The sequence below is a fragment of the Columba livia genome, chromosome 2 (genome assembly GCF_036013475.1).
Source record: "Columba livia isolate bColLiv1 breed racing homer chromosome 2, bColLiv1.pat.W.v2, whole genome shotgun sequence".
NCBI classification, from domain to species: Eukaryota; Metazoa; Chordata; class Aves; order Columbiformes; family Columbidae; genus Columba; species Columba livia.
Window position 1 is genome coordinate 90,156,931 of NC_088603.1, and position 21,359 is coordinate 90,178,289.

General features: G+C 40.2%; 1 long non-coding RNA gene across 1 annotated transcript in view; it reads right to left on the bottom strand.

Moving 5' to 3' along the window:
- Positions 1–9: 9 nt before the first annotated feature.
- The window catches only part of LOC110362634 (uncharacterized), a 57,442-nt gene continuing 36,092 nt past the window's right edge, over positions 10–21,359 (bottom strand). The window contains exon 4 of the long non-coding RNA XR_010470361.1: positions 10–1,860. This is a non-coding gene — a long non-coding RNA (uncharacterized LOC110362634). The remainder of the gene's footprint in view (positions 1,861–21,359) is intronic.

A 21,359-nucleotide genomic window follows, 5' to 3' on the forward strand; every position in this document is an offset into this window, starting at 1 on the left:
AGGAAAACATTTTTTTACTCTTTTTCCTTGTTTTATTGTGTTTTAAATTGTTTGCTTCATCTTGAAAAGAACTCCTATAGGAGCAGCTAGGAGGGACCTTAATGCTGAAGGCCAGCACTTTTTCTTGGCAGAACTGCAGTCTTCTGCTTCTCTAAAGGAGTAGCTGTCTCTCCAACTTCTTTGCTTCACTTGTGGCTAATTTTTGTGTACTGCTGCCACAGAAGGTCTGGCTTAATCTTCAAGCACCCACTGGGCAGCCTTGTCATCCTTAGACTGAGGAAACCCCATCTCCAGCGTCTATGTACCTCAGTGGCCCTGTGAGGGATGGCCCCTGTTGCCCTGACACAGCAGGCTGGTGGAAGACAGGTCACCTCATCCCCTCTTCTTGGAGCTCAGACCAGAGAGATGGCACCCCTTTGGAATGGGTGGGGGTGAAGAATGGGAAAGAAGGGCTCACACCACCTGGGGCAGTCAACAGAATAATTGCTGATTGCTGAGTTTTACAGGTGAGCCCACAGGATGGCTGGTGTGAAGGCCAGGCCTCCCGGCTAATGCCAAAGGCGGAGGGAGGCTAGGCTGATGGTGGAACACTGGCTGGGTGCTCCTGCTATGCTGCTGCCATGGCATGATGAACTGGAACCCTGGAACAGTGCAGAGGTACCAGGTGAGCCATACTGGAGGTGGATCCACTTCCATTAGCTCTTCCTGACCTTCAAGTGTATCCACCTCCACTGGCTCCACATCATCAGCCACACGAGCGATGGACATTGCTACCATGCGGCTAGTGGTGTCCACCCTCTGATGCTGCCTCATCTTCCTCCATGGTTCCTGCAGCCATGTCTCTGCAGCCCCACACGAAGGTGAGCAGCCACCTGTCTTGCTGCTCTGAGACTTCTTGATAACAAGCATCCTTGAAATCTGAGGGCCTTGAGGCTTGGAGAACTGTGGGTCAGCAACTAAGGTCCCTTTATTTATTAGGGCCCGGAACAGAATGCAGTGAGGTGGTTCATGACATCAGGAGGCCACTGTGGTGATGGCGGACGTATGTGGCCAAATATGGCTGTTTGGGGAGATGGGGTACCTGTGGCCTGAGAGACGCCCTAACGTGGGACAAAGAGGATCAGGGGGGCTGAAAGCCCCTTTCCTGGGTATCACTTCCTGCTCCCTTTCTGCTGCCCTTGGGCACAGGGACTGCCCTCCACCTCCTCTCATCTACCCCAGACTCCAGCTCCTCCTCATCCTATGCCCAGGGTACCCTGCATGAGATGGCGGCCACAGTGTTCCAGGAGGGTCGGGGATCCTCAGGGTCCAGAAGCGGCTGTGAGAGGATGAAACATCCAGACATTCCCACCAGTGGGAAAGCGAGGCTCAGCCGGCCTGCACAAGGTCTCCCAGCACTCCTTTTATCTTCTTTTAATAATAAAGGGGAGGCATGTCCTGGAAAAGACCTTAATTGTGTGTATTCCTAACACCTCAGCTTGGGAGTTATGAATTTCCAAGTAGATGCTATATTGTAGATGTCTATACTCCCTCCCATTCCTGCGGGAGTACAGACTATGGGTCGTGATTGACGCTCACCAAAGTTCCTCTGAAATGGGCAGGCACTGATGTTTTCTGGGATGTCGTGGTGCATGCCTGTCTCGCATCTTCTTCTGCAGTGGGCAGTTAACAAAAAACCGAGAGAATGCCGAGATGTGCGAGTGTGATGGACGTGGGCTTCCAGATCTTCTTCCTGAGCTCAGTTAATAAAGCTTATATCAGATCCTATAGCCTATATGCTGAAAGAGGTACACTGCAGCTCCACACTCTCTTCATTTCCCAACACCCATCTGGTTACACTGAACTGGTAGAGAAGAATCTCTGCAAAACAAAGGAGAAGTCTGTTAGGATTCCTCTTCTGCAGCTTCTACAAGGTACAAACGTTTCTACAATTCCTAGGCAGAGATGCACCCTGAGAGCAGCTACTGGACATTTTTTTAAAAGGCTGGGTGATCCCATAGTTTGTTCTTATCAGTACTATGTGACTAAGACATTTTGCTTGTTTTAATAAAACAAGGCTATTGATTTTAAAAAGAAAATGTCATATTTGTTTATCACTGAGACACACCAATCGCAAAATGAGACTTCTTATATTTACTCCTTATGTTAGGAAGACAACTTATTTTCAAGGTACGCCACTGTGGAAATCACAATTCAGTCAGGTTTGACAGGAAAACTTGTTTTGGCAGAATTTTCATTTACTTTGTAGTTTAAGTTCCAAATGACTTTGAGCATGTCAAGCTGTCATCCTAATCAACAGTACTAATGCCATCTCTTATTTATTTTTACTGATATAATAAATATTAATAGAATTCTGCATCTACATTGTGTTTTCCATTAATGAATTTAAAAGGCTTTAAAAATAGCTAAATTTCTCTCACTGACAGGTTAAGAATTTTAAACACAGATTTTGTACCCCTGATTGTTCAAAGTCTAACTTAGATGTTTATTTACATGAATTTCTTCAGTAACTCCCTGAACGCATGGAGTTGATTAGCATCCATATTCGTGGTAGTTAAATCATTTCATCTAGAGTCACCAGTCAGGCAGAGAAGCTCAGATTACCATGTATAATTACTGCATTCTGACTACCTCTTCAACAGGAAATTATTTACTTATACTGATTAACACTGGATTTGAAACCAAGAGATAAAACCAATATTTCTCTGTGACAGAAAATGAAGAGAGAATTCTGAAGCCACTGGGTGTCACTGCTTGACTGCCTTTTGGTATAATAAATATACAAAGGCCTGCAAGGACTAAAAATAATCTGCAACAGCTCTAAGTAGTGCTTCACTGGGAAAATACTTAATTGCTTGTTCAACAAACAGCATTTATCAGTATCACAGGTTCCAAAAAACTTTCGACTTCACTTGCAAAATGGTATCTTTGAAATATCTAATTTATTAGACTGGTGTATTTTCTTGGCAGCTTTTAAAATACAGAATGTTATTCTATAGTAAGTCATCTGGAGACTTTTTGAATACAGAAACAATCTGAGACAGGAGGAAATAAAAAAATATTTATATTAACTGTAATAATTTACACTTCCTTGTTTTTTTTAACCATCTCAGATTATCAGCTACTGGAATGGAAAGTTTTGGAAAAAAGACAAATATTACAAATTAAAATAAATGAACATTTAGAAGGGTTAAAAATACATGGTATTTGCTGTTTCTATTTATTGTCTCTCATTTTTAAGGTATCGTATACATAATTGGAAGCCTGTTGCCCGAGAACAGGGACTGATCCTGCAACCTGAAAGCAAAAATCTGCCATTAACATGGTAGTCTGAACTATGCTACTGCAGTTATAGCTTCACTGAAAGTCAATGGACTGACTGTGTATAATATACGTGACAGAAAGGACACACAAGAAAAATGTTAATAGTTTAAACTGCTGTGCATCGATGGCTCATACAGCATTGCAGACGTTGGGGTATGTGGAGTCCCAGGAATGATGGCATGGGTATAATTCAGGAAAAATTCAGAGAGCACCCTCTCCATCCCCTTAGGTTTTCCACTGTCCTAGGTAATTATTTTTCCTACTGTTTGAAAATTTCAGAATTTAAAGCTTAATTGGAATGAAATTACACGTAAAAATCTCGAAATCCTATGCAAAAGAAAGGTCTTCTTTCTCATATTGTTAGTCTAAAATTTCGGTTAATACACAGGACAACAGCCTCTCTTCTTGAGACTTCCAGTTCCCACCTTGTTGCAAGGATTTAGGTTCCTTTTTAGGGGGGCTGAAGGGAAAGGTGGGACGTGCAGGGGGTGTGTCTGCCTGCTTTCTTCTAGCTCTTGAAAAGCTTTCCCCCTGTTTTGTCCATTTTTTTTTTTTTTTCAATCTGAACCAGGTCTCATTAATGTATTTGCTTTGGGAAAGAGTCCCAAACCCTGCTTTCCTTGGATAAGAAAAGGTCAAGGTACACACCAAAGCAACATTTGAAACTTACAGTCAGTCTTCAGCTGGAAAGTGAATTCCTTGCCTGCCTTGTAAGATGGTTAGAGTCTCCCAGAGCCTGCCTTTTGGCTGATCTGCCTGTCACGGAGGCACCCCGAGGTTAGTTTAAGGGACAACAGGGTCCAAAACAACTTTTATTAAACCAGTGAGAAACAGGGTTTTAGCACTCCAAAAGTGACTTGAATACAGGTTCGGATATCAGTTGAGGAAAATTATTAAGGGGCAGCAACTAACAATTCAGGAGGTCCACAGAGTGCACGCACATGGCTTCACCCAAAACAATGCTGTAGCCGTCCCTGAGTCCGGGAGGAGTCCACACTTGCCTGAACACGGTGCGGGATTATTTTTAAAGAGATACACATACTCATAGTGAGTACGGGAAGTGTACACTCGCAATTCTGCGAGGGTAAACTTATAATACACTCGCAATCCTGCGAGGGTTATAATACACGTGCAAATGTGCACGGAATATTACACGTGCTTATGTGGAAGCACGGGAGGAAAATACACCCACGACTGTGCGAGGAAATAATTTATACATGTGCTCGTATTGAGCATGGAAAGTTACACGTGCAAATGTCCACGGAAAACAGATACACTTGCAATCCTGCGAGGCTTAATTTTACACGTGCTTGTATCAAGCACGTAAAGTACGCGTGCAAATGTGCACGGCAAGTTACTCGTGCTTATGTAGAAGCACGGGAGGAAAATACACCCGCGACTATGCGAGGATTAATTTTACATGTGCTCATACTGAGCACGGAAAGTTACACGTGCAAATGTGCACGGAGAGTATAAATACACTCGCAATCCTTCCAGGGCTAATTTTACTCACACCCGTGGCGGCACGGCAAGCGCAGCCTCCATCCCAGGGGGGGCTCTCGGCGGCAGCATCCGGCTCATCCTCCGAGAGACCCGCGAAAAGGGGCGGAGTCTCGACGAGAGTCCCGTTTTTTATTGGCTGATCAGATCTGACTGTGGGCATTCCAGAAGCTTCTCTGCACCCCCACACTGGCTGTGGGTGCCCCTGAAGCCTCCAAACATCCCCCACACTGGCCGCAGGTGCCCAGCGGCTCACTGGCCGCTATATTCTCCTAATAGCCCTGGCCAGGGTGCTCTGGGGCCAAACAAAAGAAGCTGTTAGCCTCAAACAGCAGAGAGAGAGGGAGATGTGCCTACTCCTTTCATACTGAAGGAGGGAGGGAGGGGGAGAGAGGGGGAGTTGCATCCTCCCACATTGCCAAATGCCCATATTTTTTTCAGAGCTGCAGCCCTTTGATGTCTCCCAGTTTTCTTCAGCCTGAACATACTTGTGGATTTCACGACTTTTAGGTGTCTCGTTACTTAAGGTTTGGAGCTAGCATTATTGTAACTAGAAGATCCAATTCCTTGTTTGCCTGCATCAGTGGCAAACAAGCCCTTTCAGTCACTGGACCACCACAGTGCACTACTGTTGCTCAGGCACTTTTAAAACTGGGGAGTTAGTTTTCTGCCCCTTTTTTGTGCCATCATATTTGCAAAGTGTCTTGATCCATAGCTGAAGACTGTTAACTCCTCTGCTCCATATTCTAACTGTAGGAAGCGATGTTGCCAGTCACTCCAGAAAAGTCATCTGTGGTTTCTCGGGGGTCCCTTTCATTTTTCTCCTGTACACATCATTTATTTCAGTCTTCAGCGCTGCCGCTTTCCTGAAAAATCTGCAGCCTCCAGCTAACTCACAAACCTCCCAGTCCCTCCATCGCTCCCAGTGCTCAAATGAAAACCCACATGAAGCCCAGGGAATATTTCTATCTTGCTCATACACGATACAGACCTCCTTTCCTGAAGACATCTCTACCAGCTCTTTAACAGATTATCAAAAAGAAGAGAAGAAGTTTCTACTTGGAGAATAAGCAATTGACAGAGAGCAGCTGTTGGGCCACAATTCCAGACAATTGCTAGATTCTGCCTCAAACAGGTAAAAATATGGATATTTGCACTTGGTTGACCAGAAAGGGATCAGCAGGAAAATCAGTGTAGAATATAATCAGACTCAAATATTATTTGGAATATAGCTAGCTTTTTTAATTGAACTTGAAACTTACGTATTACCAAGCTGAACTGCACAGAACCTAACCTAAACTTTCTCCAAAGACCATCTGGATCTGGGAATCTGGCTAAAATCAAGAGTTCAGCTGAATGTGGGCTGGTACTGCTGAGGGTGGGTACTGAGGGTTTCTTCTCCCCCCCCCCACCCCCCCCTCCCAAAAAATCCCTTCTTGAACTTCTTGGAAACAGTACACAATTACATCTCTGACAGAGGTAGTGTAACGTTTCCTCACTTGTTCTGTGTTCCCATGTTCTTTCAAGGAATATATTTGCTTCTTTTCACATTCATCCTCAGTGAATACTTCAAAGGTTTGTGTGTATCAGATTCAAAGAGATTTCAGGCATTTCCATGTTGACAAAATTACTTTTCTCAAAGGAAAAATACTCTGACATAAACCCCTAGTAGCTTTTATAGTATTTAAAAAAAGTGGTCACTGATTAAAACATAATCACATACGTTTAGAAAATTTATGGAATTGTTTGAGATACTGAAACAGCATAACACACCTCCTCAATAAAACAATTCATTCAAGAACTACAAGTTCACAAACGATGAGCCATTCAAAGACAGAACCATCTGAATTTGCTTTTTCTTTTCAAATTATGAATAAAGAATAAAAAGGAAGGATTCTTGATTATTTTTCAGAGAAATTCAGGATGAGAATGAGATAAAGACTGGCCAGCTCAAAACAGGAGCAAACCACACATAAGTAGCAAGAAAGTACAGCCACTGGAGCAAAATGCTGAAAGAACTTAACACTGGATAACATGCAGTGGCCACACATAAGCACCCCAAGCAAGCACTGAGGAAATTCAGGCTACTGAAAAGGACAATGTTCTCCAGCTCCTTCTTCCTGACTCCAATGAGAGGATTACCTTGCCCCACATAAAGATGGCTTGGCTTCAGTGAGAATGAAGTGGGAACTATTGCTAGCAACAGCTATTTTGCCAACTATAGTTTGAATGTAGTTTGTAAAGCTTATTTGGAGTTAGTTCCCTTCTTTTTAAAAACTTCTGTTTACTGCATGTTTCAAAACATAGTAGAAAGATAGATATATAAATATATTTTTAAAGCCTTATAAGACCCTTGGTTGTCTAACTTTGCCTACTTGAAATAGTTCAAATAAAACACAAGTCTTATAGGGGCTACTATTAGCACGGCTGTCATGATGGCTGAAACCAGGAGGAGCTGCCATCAAAACACAGGATTCGGTGTTTTGTCTCAGCAACCCTTCATTTTCATTACTGAGTTGGAGACTTCTCCAAGTAGTCATGTTTTTGCTGTATTATTTATTTAATTCAGAAGAATGAGCGAGAGAAATTATATTTGGTACAACAGTTTATATAAAATGTCAGTACTGCAGTATATGTCCCTTTCCATAACCTGGCCTTCCAGCTGGGGTCTGCTCTTAAAAGCACCTAAAGCAGTACCATGCAATCATAAGCTCCTCACCTTGCACATTTTTTTACTCTATAAAAATGTTTTCATTCTACATATAAAATTACAAGTGTTGCTTCTTCTTCCTTCCCAATTGACTGCCAGCTCTGCAAATTCTATCTGTCTCCTAAAAATAAAACAGTGGTTATTTTCATTTCTATAGAGTGCTGCAATTTCAAGGGTTGCTTTATATCAAATAAAGCTTCAGTTAGACCTTCCAAAATGTATTGAATTCATGCTAAGTCATGCTTAGAGTTGTTGCAGTTCTTTCGTAGCTCTGCACCAAAATAACTTAATCTAGTATTTTTTGAACGCCATTTTGGTATTATTCCAGTAATTTGAAAAGCAGTAGGTCTGGTGTAGCACAATTGGATAAAGATGATGATTCTCAGCTCCTAGGACAAACTTTTGTTTGTTTGTTTTTTAATAACAGCCTACACCTGTGCCGAGGTCATTCTGTTTCAGACAACATACGTGTACATACATGTAGCCTACATCACCCATTTCTAAGCTGTCTCTTGTAATAATTTCATCTTTGGCCACAGAGGAGCCAGCCAGCCATAGCTATCAAATGCTGACACAGGAGGCAGTGTTAACCATCTCCCTGTGCTTCTTTTAAATGCATCACTATTGTCCTGTGCCCTCGGTGACACAAAGGCTCTGTCACACAGGTTCACACCCTGTGTCCCCCCACCCCCAGTACATGGAAGCTGAGGTGCCAGAAAAGTTCATTTCACTTGGAAATTATTTTGAAGTCAGCACATGACCCCCGATTTGAATGGGGAGAGGAAACCGGCTTTAAAAGTGCACAATCACCTTATCACAGTGGAGGTAAGTAAAAGCAATTGAGTTGTTTGGGGGAGAAAGATTTTTTGAGGGGAATTTTAGCTGCAGCCTTAATTGGATAAGGGAAATAATTATGGGATGGCAGTGCCAACAGAGCAAGTATGATCACTTCCAAAGCAGCAAACATGAACAATATGTGCCTTCTTCCTTATAACATGAAAAGTGCCATCCTTGTCTAAATTTAAAATTGGTCTGTCAGCTCAGACTCCTAAATCTTTATTAGCCAATTTTCCCTTCTAAGTTCCATTTCTGTAAGGCATTTGAATATGTGCCTACTTTTAAGCACAGAAGGGCTGCTGTTGAAGGCAATCTGAATTCCAAATTAGCCATATATATTTTAGTATTCTGCCAAACAGGAGCTTTGAATAACAGTATCAAAGAGCTGGATATTTTATTCCCTTTACATTGATTAACCTGAGATGAGTGCATGTCTCAAAGCTACTGAAGTGGCTGGTGCATTTGTCATACCAGCTATTGACCATCCTGTGTTCTTTAGGGATGGCAGCTTGGAATAATATGACATGAGGAAGAGTGATTTGTTGTATCATTTTTCTGACTTGTGGGAGCCACAGTCTCTTACATTCTGGCCCAGGATTTGATAAAAGCTCTACTGTAGTGGTTCCCAGTATTTATGGTGCAATATATCCAGGAGGGTTACACTTGCCATGATGTTGCCTAATGCATTTTTCCCTTTGACTTTGAAATATATTATCCTGCTTGACACAGATGGAAAGGTCTGACTTGGTGAAGGCTACTGCATGATACCATAGCTAATGGCATGTCGATAATTATTTATAAAAATCACTAAGGGAAATGCAGTGCTCAGGAAAAGTGAAGGCCTGAAATCCCTGCACATGGAAGTCCTCTGGCCTTTTTCTAGGGACAGTTATTTCTGCAGCTACAGGATAAAGCTGAGTGAACTTTCTCCTACTGCCTCTCTACCACCCTTCCTCCCACATGTAGCCAGGACACCTTTGCAAGCAGAAAGTTAGTTCTGTTTTTTCCACCTTTAATCCTTGACCTTTTGTTGAGATTGCAACCCATTAAAGTCAATTGGGATACTTTTTTTCTTTTGGTGAAAGCTGTCTGCCAAGCTCGAGACTGAAAGCAGCAACACTTCATATATAACACAGGATATTACAGAGGGCTTGGAAGCAGGAACATTTTCAAATACTGATAGCCAACACATTTTTTTAACTCCCTGGATACCACGCAGCTTCAAGATAACATTCACTTTCTCACGTTCTATTTCAGCCCAGGCAAGCAGACAATCATTTGCTCATTTGAAGTAGCACTACAGACAACAGTGTTGTCCCTATGGCAGGCGACAGGTCTCCTTGCAGACCCCAAGGAGAAGTCTCTAACTGCTTTGCAGAAAACCCACCTGAATGAGATTTGAAAAACACCAATCTGAGCCTGTGGTCCAGCCCATCCCTACTGTGTCATTACCATTTCTATGATTACTTTCACAGTGAACACACATTTGCAGTGATGGCTGCTTTTAGATTTGCTAATATAGTAGATTCCATGAGACCAAGGGATGAAAATGCAGTAAAACCTGCTTGGTTTTGTCATGCAGGAAAGAAACAAATCTGGGCAACCTGGTAGCTTCTGTGTTCTGGACATGACTGACAGATTCAGAATGGCATCACTGAATGTGCAACTCTGTAGAACCACGGTACTCTTGCCAAAAATCCTGCGGTTCCTGGAGTAGCTTTGGTACAGGTGCACTGTGGTCGTGCCCTCTGGGATAAGGGACTCACACCTGACCTTCACAGCAAATTATTTTTTGGGTGTCAGATGGGCTCTATTTACTGCTTACAAGCTTTGTACAGGAATTTAGTTTTTGACCTTCATGAAAGAGGTAGCAAAGAAAGGTGGCTGTAATTAACATCACAAAAAGAGAGTGTGCAGCCAGCAAGACCATTACTTTTTAATGTTTTTTTTTTTTCCAAGTATGAACTATGTACCTTTTCCCCAAGAGATATCAAACACGTTCAAAACAGCACAGGACTAATACATACTTCACTTCTGCCTACTGAGAAGGGAAGCAATCTATTTCCCTCAAAATACTTTTTACAGACTTTTATCTACCACACGTACACATTTGCAAAGGTCAGATTTCCACCCTTTAGAGCCTGTAATACAGTTAACTAGTATTTAGTTTATTTCATTAATCTAGATTTCTCCCTTAGGTTTTGTTTAAGGATTTTTTCCTCCTTTTAAGCATAATAGTCCCGAGTCCCACGTTAATTTTGTCTACTCATCCCAATAAAGATATAAGCATCAGTCCTTATGTTTTATTTTAATGAGCATTCAGATGATACTCCTTTTTCCTACTGCAGAAACTATAACCATTCCAGACTTTGCTTCTCAGAAGCGGTGGTTTGAATTTGAATCATATATACTACCTGCTGTGCTTAGTGCATCTCCAAAGTTAATGACTGCTATTTTTACCCAATTGCTTTCTGCCTGTGTACTATGTGGAAAGAGTTGCAAAGTGATTTTAAATATTTAAAGAAGCAGGAAGAGCAGCACATTATTTAATAAAGTTATTATACCTATTAGAATACCTGCATTTTCATTACATTTGAGGGCTTCCAAATCTTGTTGCATCTTGTTCTTAAATAAAACAAGCTATGAACAGATAAACTTTTATCTGCAAGAAAAGATTAGTAAGTTTTGGGCAACCCCTTCCTCAGCTAAGCTTAAAGTCAATGCACTAGATATAATGAGGTCTGAGCAGCAGGGAGAAAAGTAGGGAAAAGGTAAGTTACAATGAGGAGAAAACATAAAAAAACAATGTACGAGACAGAAGGAAAATGAGAAAGAATAGGAAATGAGATGTGTAAATTGGGGAGTGGTTATCTAATGAAAGGACTAGTTTCCACTGGAGAGAAGACCCAGATCAGAAAGCAAGAGAAAACGGAAAGATCAAAGAGAAAGATGCTGAGTGAACAGGAGAGTGGGGAAATACCAGGCAGTGAAACAGGGAAGACAGATGACAGAAAAAGGAAACTTAAGCAGACAGCTAATAAACTGAAAAGCAAAGTTACAAGTAAAATAACAAACGCCTATGAAAGAAAATGCCAAGTGGGAGGGACTAGATCTGAGGGGGAAACAGCTTATTCATCCCCAGGAAAAAGGACCAACTTGCCACACTCCAATGGTGGCAGCAATGACAGAAGCTGCTGATAGGGAAGATGAGTATAGGGATTTTTTTTTTTTTTTTTAACATGCTATATTCCTGCTATGACCTCATGAAAATCAATTTCTACCAGGTGATGACGACTTACGTATTTCTCTCTTTTCCCTATTTCTAACCCCCTGTGTTTTGTTAGTATTATTCCCTTCCCAAGAAGCTGTAGGTGTTGATATTTTAATTTCATAATTCTCCTTAGGATAAACAATTGTGATTGACTTCTGCAGCACCTGGTCTTGATCTAGTCCAGATCAACAGCCATTCTAATTAAAAGTTTCACTACTGGACTTTATTTCATAGAGGAGAATCAGAAAACTGCTGAACTAAAGACACTGCCACTTTCTCTTACACTGAATGGGAGTGACCTTCAGTTATTTTAATTTTTAGAGAAAGATCTTGTCTGCACCCAGGAAGGCTCTTTTAAGTTCAACTACTCTTGATACGTTTCATAAGTAAGACTCTCAGTCTGGACTTTGTGGCTTTGTGACTGACCCTAAGGAGCTGGGGATGCTCCTTGGCTCTTTCTCTGTTCCCCAGATCTTTTATTCAACAGGACCATTTATTTACCTAAGGCCTTAAAGAGATTATATGCCATTTACATACCTTTCTTTCCTAACCGCACTGGGAGGATATCAGTCTGCAATATTTAGACCACTTTAAAGTTGGCCAGTGTATTGAACATGTTGGTAACAGCAGCTAAGACTTCCTTCCACTCACTGTTCCCTGCAGAAGCACCAGAATGTGCCACCTGAAACACCCAAATGAGTCACTGGCAGCCACCTTACACTGGGCACGTATTCCTGATATGTCCGTGATGCTTTGTGCTGATCCACAGTGAAATGAATCCCGGAATGGGCATCTGGACTCCGCTCTTGCCATTTTTCTGCACCATATTTTAGACTACAGCAGGTGGAAGAAACAGCTGGAAACTTTCTGGAGTGTCTTTAATAAACAATTCCACCAGGCTCAGCTGCACAGACCCTCTCTAGCTGCTAAAATCCTTTCACTTGAAATTTATATAAAGGATTAGCAACTGCCAAATAAGCGTAAGACAACTGCAACAGGTGATGAGCCTTTCATTTTTTTTTTTTTTTTCAAGGAAATCCTAATCAGTCTGTTCCTGAGATAAAGACTCACCACAATTCACTTCTAGTACTAGAACAAGACATGTGGATTATGTCCGAGATCCGCAATTACTTTTTGAGTGCTATTTAGCATTTGCAGAACACAAGTAGGCTGAAAACTCTCCTTTCTAGTGTTGGTTAGCATATTTTAGTCCCTGCTTTGTTAAAACCCAGTTGGAATATGCTAATACCTTGATTAATAAGCTTCAAGATTCTGCTGCTGATAGTCTACAGTTTGTTTGAAATCTCACAGGTATGAAAGGCCAAGCTGAAGCTCAACTATCTCTTCATAGGACTTTAAATTGAGGGCCAGTAAAATTCTTTACTGTTACAGAATTATGCAAAGGATTTAGTTAAACGTGGTTTGTACCAACTGTAACTTTTTCTCATGGAACTTTTTCAATTACTTTTACTCAATATTTATTTTCCAGATGAATTCAGTGCCTCAGTAAGAATCAGGTCCTATAAAGAGCTAGTTCTAGCTTTTTAAGTCCAGGCAAAGATACAGAGTGAGAGACGTGGAGGGGAACAGAGCTTTGCTCTCGAATTGTTACCATCCCCTGCAGCAATCATTGTGATTTTAAGCTGTCACACAACAGAGGCTCCCCATTTGCATCACTGCTGCCACTCAGTGCTCATAGCGGGTACCAGGCTTTGGCGTACCCTGGTGTAGCACAGGAACCTGTCAGAGAAAAAGCAGCTGCCATTTGTCTGTCAGGTATGTCACTGTCAGCTTGGAGCAGCTACCATGGAAATATTTGATAATATTGGCATAATAGGTGGATCAGGCCTGTGGTCTGCAATAAGGAGTTTGCAACCGTAATAAACTACTAGTTGAAAGTGGGCGTTTTGTAGTTTAGCCTTGCTGAAACTGAATCATAAATACATCATGTGCTGCTACAACAATGCTGACAGGATTGCCTTACAGGAAAGTTACTTCATCCTACTACATATATATATAAGTCTGTATATATATATATATGCACATACGTAGAAATATTTAATCCAAAAATCAGACTTTCATGAGCATGGTTGCTTACTAACAGGTATTTAATTGCTGCAGATAGGGTATTTTTGCCTCTAATTGTAGGTGTAGTACAAATTATTATCTATTAACTGGGATGCTGACTGCATGTAACACTGTTTGATCTACAAAGCAGTTTATAAAAGACAACAAATCTGCTCTTCTTAACAACTTGGTAAAGCAATTATACCATTTTTTTTTCCTTCTTTGAAGGAGCGAGGATGAAAAAAGGAACACAGAATTAGCCTGGGCAGACCTACACTGCAACAATATAGAGGGTGAACAACTGAAATACTCTGAAAACTGGTGTAGTAATTAATTCTGCTGTCTGTCAGTATGAATATCCAAACTCAAACTCAAAACACTGCATTCTCTCTGGCTACCTCATGTCTTGATGTTACAGAGCTTAATACTAGAATATAAAGGTGCACTGGAGCACACTTCTCTCCAGTTACTCAGAAAGTGACAAGGTTTAATTGCTTATCCCAATCACATACTTCTGTGATTTATTTTATGGCACTGTTTGAAAAATATGACAAACATCACAGAGGAAGTCTGAGCTAAGCCTTCCCACTACTGTCCTTCAGTTCCTTCTGCGTCCCTTACTGTCCCTCTCCCATCAAACACAATCACCAAGGCTCTCTGGGGTTTTCACACATTTCCTCCTCAGTCAGTTTTCTATGATGGACTATCTTTTCTGAGCTGAAAATAGTCTATTAATTCAGTGCAAATTCACAAATACCTTCAGAATGTCTGAGCTATACTTTCCAGAGAATTTACTATTAGTATGGAAATGTTTGCTAGCCTCTATTTGTGAAAATATTCAAAGAATAATTTACATAATAATTCATATTTAAGGAACAAATATTTCTCCTAGTAAATGTGTGGGTCATAAACAGGCATTTGAAAACAAAGCTGAAATTTTTAGAGAACCTTTGTATATCTAAGCTCTATTCATTTCAATAACATGAAAATCGCTTCGGTATCTAAGCATTTTCAACTTAGCACAACAGTGACTTCTATTTACAACACTACTGAAGTTAGGGTGTTTGTGTAATCATTAATGCGTTATTCTGGATAGCCTGCAATTCCAATACTGCCATGAAATACCACAATGAAGTTGATGTTATCCACAAATTCTGTTGTAATACTTCCAGGTGTATACTCAAACATAAGGTGTAGAAACTATAAAGCAGCAGTTTTCTTAAAAAATGCTCCTAGTCTCTTTAATAAGCACTTACAGAATATTGAAGACTGAGTAACATGAAAAATAGCATAAAATACGTTGTAGTGCAGATGCTGTGTCATGGATGCTTTGCTTCCCCTTTGCCCTGGGCACATCCTCATCTGCTTGCAATCACTTAACAACCTGATAGCAACTACAGCTATAATTTAATGGGTAATTTCATATTGAGCAAACACACACATGCACTCTATAGATATTCTTGCCTGCCTCCTGGTCTAGTGTGTCACCTGCTGTGGTTTGGTATTGTGTTGCTGTTCAGCTGAATTTATACAGTTATCAGTATAATCTTAGTGTATTTGGCAGTAGATCAAAGGTACAGAAAATGAACAAAGGTTTTTTCAAATAATGGACTAGGTCTTCAGTTCAGCTGCTTCAGCTGAAGTCCTGTTCCGGTATCATCACTGTCTTCAATCAATCAATCTTTATTGCTACAACTTTTGTCACAGCAACTAAATAAAAGTACTATGCACATACTCAATGAAGAGGCACTGCACTTAATGTGAGCTTCTGAATGCAGGCATTGTTCTGCTAATGGTCTGTACGTAACCATCCAAAATTCAGTGTCTGTGGTATAGATTCTGAAAACAATCTCTTCGTAACATTGCCATTTTGACAGCAGGATGAATATTTTAGAAGCGAACTCCAAAGCTCAGTCAAGTTTCAGAAACATTTGCATCTATCATTTATTTGAGGGTTTGTTTTCCTAGAAGTGGCTAATTAGTGAAGATGGTTGTTTGTAAACGTGTGCTTTTTCATGTGCATCCTTAAATCCAGGTTTTATTAATGTGAAGACCATAAGCCTTTGTGAAAAATCTCCCCTTGTGGTGGTTGTTATGATGCAACAAACAAAAGGTGACATTTATAGGAGGCTCAGGTTAGAAGAAAATTCCTTTTGAAACACAAGTGTTTGAAAGAGTAGGACCATATAAAACAACAGAAGGCAGGCTAATGCAACAAGGCTATTGCACTGAATGTAGAGCTTGCTGCCATTACATGTAACTGTAAATGAAAATGGCAAGCAGTTCCTGCTTAAACGGTAAAATAAGTGGTTAGCAGCTTTCACAGGGAGAATAAAAAGCTGAAATGATTCTAGCTTGTTTTTAGAACAACAAAGCTCTGTTTGATGTAGAAAATAAATAAGCTATCACCTATTCACTCTCTTTGATCATTTAAGAGGCTCAATCCTCTAATTTCAGATTGTGTAATTCCAGAGTATTACTAACAAGAGGAACAGAGTAAAACACATATACCCGTACATCTATATTATACTAAGTATAATATTTTAAAAGATAGCATTTTATTTTAAAGTAAATTATAGTATTCAAAACTATAGTAATTACATAATTTTACTACACTCATGCACACACACATATGCATAGATATATAAGTAGTAATGTGAAGATGGCTGGGCTTGTAGAATAAGTATACAGCTTGTCTGTTTGATTTTTTTTCTTTCTGTGATGATTCCTAGGTTATAAACTTTGAAGTTGTTGTCCATGAAGCAGTTAAGAGGATGGCAAGTTCAAAACAAGGAAGTAAAAAAAGCAGACTTTCAGTTCTATACTTAACTGTGTGGATTGGGCATAAGGATTTCTTACATCATATGACCTTCTGAAGTAAAAGGCGCTAATATAGGATTACTCTGTGTCACATAATACCAGTCCTTAACTGATGCTCCAGCCCCTTTGTGTACAGAACAATCCTTACTTACCAAGATTTGTCTTAATCCATTCGCTCTTAGGCATGAGCTGAAGATTTATCTCTATGGTTTAGACCTTTGTGAGTGATGGGTAATAGTGGGTGTACTGGTTTTAAGTTACGTGACTTAATCTAAAGGGAGAAGAGTTCAAGGAGAAATTGCCCAGCACACTCTTAAAACACTTAAAGCAGCTTCTTTCACACTTTTTTTCCCAGTGAAATTAGTTCCCTTGGAGTAGCTGGGAGTCAAGAACACTTTTACCACTGTCCTCCTCCTTCACCAGGCTGATTCCAATTGTCCCAGGTCACTTCTACCACATAAAGCTCTACGTTTGCTGTCGCCCTGATCCAACAGGTACATGGAGGAACCGCCCATTGTGTCCGCTGGAGCAAAGTGGTGGCTACACGGCACTGCCACCCTTTCCAAGCTCCTGATACAAGGACCACTGACCTGTGAGAATGGACAACTTTGTGTTCCTGCGGCCTCAAAATCACCTTCAGCACAAATTTTATTGAGGTAAGTGGACAATAAAAAGTTGCGTACAAAATCCAAATGTGGGCATTACAGTTACTGTTGTGCCAAGATCTAATGCAGCAGGTCTCTCCCTCCTTTTCTAAAGAGATATTGTCCCTCAAGTTCTGCAGAAAGTAGCTGGACACTCCTGATCTCTGGCTACTGCCTATTCTTTCTGCAATTACTAATGTCCCTTTTGAGTGTCTCCACGCCTGACTGAATTATTAATAGGTCATTATCTTATAGAGGGATAAATGCACATTCTCATTTGGTGAAACAAGGTTTGTCACAGTTTGGAGCCCATAGACACTTCGAGTTTATATTCTATGTATATTGGTACCCTGCACTCCACACACACCAAGATAAATAAATGCAGCTCATGGCTGACTCAGGCCAGCTTGACAGCAATCACTCACTTTGATGTGATAATGGATTTGTGGAGACTGACCTTCCACCATGCCTTAAAGAACACATCGACAAACTACAGGCAGACACTGCAGCTGAAAAAAAAATATGTATCTTTTAAAGCAGTGACAGAGAGATAAGTGCAGATCTGTCAGGTCTTGTGGCTTTGGCCTGATTACAAGATTGACACTTGTGTTCTACTATCACCTAGGAAAAATCACTTCCCTATCTTTCTGCCCAGGAGCTGAGATATCAGTGCACTGTCTTGTACTTCCCTACCTGAGTTATATACATCCATGCTCCTCAATATGTGGCCAGACCATTTAATGAGATGTAACAAAACATGAGTATCTCGTGTTTTGTGTCATGCTTCCTTGTCTCAGTGTTCAGCACTGAGGAACTTCTTTTGGTATGCTTTTCAACACATTTTCTTAAGGCAAATTTGAGATATTTTTCATCATATCTCTATGAAAAAATTACTTCCTGGTTCTACAGTTGAAAAATACTTAAAAAACTTGGTTAGCGTTACACAGAAAGAAACGTAGGAAATGACAACCTGAGAGGGCAGAGTGAGTTAAGAAGAAAGATTTCTCTCAGCCTCCATGGTTAAGATACTTCACTGACCATCAGCTTGAGCAAATATTTAATTTCTTTTATATTTGAAATGTAGGACAGCACCAGCAAAACACCAGAGAGTATATCTCTGATCTCTTGCCCCACTTGTCAACTCAGCATGCTGGATAAGAGACTCTCAGGAGAAACAAAAATTCAAAGAGCAAAGGATTTATTAGGAAGCAGAGGAACCTGTCATTTTTCTGTTTGTGTTAGCCATGTCCCACATTGTCTTATTACCTGCTCAACTTTGTAGCTGAATCCAGCCCTGGGTTTTAAGTGCTTTTTGGCAGAAGAAGGATTTTCCTGGCATGGGGGTGTCTCCTATAATTTGGATGAAGGCTTTCATCTCTGAACAACTGGAATAGAGAGGTTTCTTTCTTCAGTTTGTCAAATCAGATTTCAAATTATGTTTTACCAAATGTGGGAATGGGAGAGCTTTGAATCAAGCTGAAATTTTGGCAACTAAAATGTTTACAAGGGTAAAGATCAGGTCTATTATGAATGGATACCTTGAGAAAATTCACTGTCTTAAGTTAGTGCCAACAGAAGGAAAGGGAAATAGAAAAATATACCTGTCAAACTTCACAGTTTTTCAATAGTATTCACAAAATCAAAAATTAGACAAAATGCTTCATCCACAATATAAATCCATACAACTCGTCAGAGGTGTTACTTCGTCTACAGATGACCAGTCGAAAAGAAAAGCCCAAACTACACTTCTGACATTTGCTGACCACACTGATCATTTTGTCAGGTCTACAGAATGTCTAATTCAGTTCAACAAAGAAAACATGTGGCTTCAATGGAAAAGTAAATTGGTAGTATTCTGGGCCAGACCCCAGCAGTGGAAATCTGTCCAGTTTAATCAGTTGGCATAAGAAAATCTATAATTCAATGGGGAACTGAATTCAGAGCAAACACCTGCCTTTTTCTCCAAACTTTTCAAAACAGCTTGGCTACAAATGTTTGCTGGTAGCTGGGAGTGCAAATGAAAGTTTACTGATTTGAAGCTCAGATGGCTTCTTCACTATATCCAGTAAGAAAGGGGAGATGCTATGGAACTACAACAATTTCTAAGATACCCTACACAGCTCAGAATCTTCCCACAAACCAGTAAGCATGCACATTATTAAAATCAATCTCAAATTACCAAATCTCTCTAATTGGCTGGTCCTCTCATCCATGGAACCAAGGAGACCTGGCTTCACATCTTCCCATCTCTATACTCCTTCCAACACCACCGCCTCTTTCACCTCCTTCCCCCTGATGAAGGCACAGCCCATTTCATTTTAAACAGGAGCCACTCCCTGTCAGCAGAGTGACACTGCATTTATTAATAAGCCACTACCTGTGCTGTCTACAGAATCAAAGACACTTAGGAGCTTAACTTCTGGATTTAGTGATTGCCAGGTGGCTAAATGGTCTGTGGATGAGTGCCTAACAAAGAAAGTCATAAGCTTCTCATAATCCCAATGGCCACTGTTTTTACCTCACCATTTCTGAAATACTCTTGTCCTCAGGCGGGCTATCTTGTCACACTGAGTTAGGCTTTAAGGTCTATGGCAGGACTCCAAAATCCATCTGAAGAGCAGACGATAGAATGGACGTTTACATATTTTCCCTGGCTCTTGGTTTACAGAGAGAACTGAGGAATTTATACAACCTCTTCTCATAAAACAGCTTAATCTCTGCCGCACATGTGGCCAGCAGGGAGTGAGGACTCTTGCTGAAGGAGTTTTCTTCATGTAGGTGTCTCTCAGCCAACCTCATTGCCCTTTACATCAATGGGGGCCAAGGCAGGTGTGTGTACTTCTTTCACTACACTGTGTTGAGCTGGCCACCAGTAGCTGGAGATAGATTTTGTTTATCTGTGTTTAGCTGTTATTCTTTTCTAAATTAAAGCCTTGAAGAGAATTCTTTTCTACAAGTACCTACTAATTTTGAAAGGTTCTGAAAGGCTGTATTTTGGGATACCTTCTCATGACAGATATTATTGATATAGTACTGAAAATCCTCTGACAATAGCAAACCAAACCAAACACAACATTTTCTGAAAACACAGGCAAGAGGCATTCTAGTACACAAACGCTTATTCTGTTTATTTTTCCTGGCATTTTACCTTTAAGGCAGTCGTGAGTATATTTGCCATAGACTGCATCTATATTAATCTTCGCTAGCTGATCATTTCAGTTCTGTGATCATAGTAAATTACAGACACACATCTCTGGAGCATTCAAAAAGCAGCTCTTCTAGTATTATCTTCTGTAACTACAAGGGAAACTAAAAGCTTTCCACACTGACTAGGTAGTTGCCAAGTTGGAAATTTTCTTCATTGCAGTTTAGCTGAGCTATGGAATGAAATATAAAATACACAGTGCACTAGACACCTCATTTGTGAGTGTATATATATATATATATATATGTGTAAATATTCCAAAACCTGTCTTCTTCACTCTATATAAATTGGCAGAAAATGAGTACAAATGCATGTATAGATATTGATTTTCATTAGTTATTAGATTTTTTTTTCTATTGTTACAAGTAAAGTATGAACTCTTCCTTCAACACCTTAGGAAAAAAAATAGTCATAATTTTACAGTGTTGTTTATATTGTCTAGAGTTTCATGTAAACTAGGCTTTCTCTATGTCAAATTGATATTGAATTTACTGGAGATTTTTCAGGAAGGCTTTTGATAAATCCTTGTTCAGAAACCAACTGTCTCACACATACACGCTAAAAACTCACATTGTGTAATGAAAACTATTCATGACTATACTTCAAGAAATGAAGAAGTATACACAACCTACTTCTGATCTTGTAAGGTCTTACATTTTGAGAACTGCTGATCTGCAGAACTAATCAGGTGAGTAATACTGTAATCTCTCATGGAAATCAAATGTAATAAAATTATTTAATATAATTGAATGATCATCGCCTTGAGTCTCACGTCCAAATAAAACTCTTGAGTACAGACTGAAGAGGTGAACCTTAGGTTGGAAAAAAATGAACCAAAGGAGGCAGAGAAAACACAGTAAAATGATTATTAATTGTGTTAGGCCTAACAGTAAAATGATTATTAATTGTGTTAGGCCTAATAAAGATAATTAGTTATATGGACGTTTACTATTTGCTTGTTGTACAAAATAAAGAAGTTAT